The following is a 777-nucleotide window of genomic DNA, read 5'->3' as shown; positions in this document are numbered from 1 at the left end:
ATATAATATATATATATATTATATATAATAAAATAATATATATATAATATATAATATTATAATAAATATAAAATCAATAGAGCTGGAATCGAAATTTTAACTAGTTGAGCTTCAGCTTATAGACCGTACTAATTTTAGCATCGATTATTTGAGATTTTATTTGTCCTTTGCATCAGATTTTTCCACAATCAAATACTGTTAATGTCAATGATTCTTGCTGTATCTACAAAGAAGTTATGGCTGCGAGTGCCATGAAAAATCAGTACAGCAATTTTTCATTCATCAATTAATTTTGGGAAAAGATGGTTGAAAAGTTTTCAGCAAAGTCTGGACTTTTTATCCATCCATTGAATCATATAGATTAACGTAATTATGTATTTCAATGACAAAACTATCTAATTTAAGTACCAAGGGATTTATTTTGCAAGTTTAAGAGAAATTAGGGTTTAGTTTTTTTTGAGATTCACTTGGAGAAGAAGATTCACTTGAAGACTAATATTTTGTGATGGGATATGACTTCATTTTATATGTTTTTTGTATTTTGGGAGTTTTGTTAAACTGATATTTTGTGATTTTGTACTTTGGGACATAATTTTATTGCATCTACTTTCTTATTTTCCAATATTGCTATTATTTTCCTGCTAAAATCCTTAATTTTTCATTTACGCAATTATGTGTTCGTGAGGCTTACGCCTCAGACCGCCTCGAGGCTTACGCCTCGCCTCACGGACAAAAACCGCCACGAGGCGCAGTTACGCAATTTTAAACCTTGATATA

The 777-nt window shown here is 29.6% G+C and overlaps 1 protein-coding gene across 1 annotated transcript in view; it reads right to left on the bottom strand.

Annotated features, from left to right (window-relative positions):
- The window catches only part of LOC110101120 (haloacid dehalogenase-like hydrolase domain-containing protein 3), an 11750-nt gene that overhangs the window by 1022 nt on the left and 9951 nt on the right, over positions 1 to 777 (bottom strand). The gene's annotated exons all lie outside the window — the stretch shown is intronic.

Source organism: Dendrobium catenatum, unplaced genomic scaffold (genome assembly GCF_001605985.2).
Source record: "Dendrobium catenatum unplaced genomic scaffold, ASM160598v2 fragScaff_scaffold_133, whole genome shotgun sequence".
Lineage (NCBI taxonomy): Eukaryota > Viridiplantae > Streptophyta > Magnoliopsida > Asparagales > Orchidaceae > Dendrobium > Dendrobium catenatum.
Note: the sequence above shows the minus strand (reverse complement) of the source record. Positions and strands in the feature narration are given on the sequence as shown.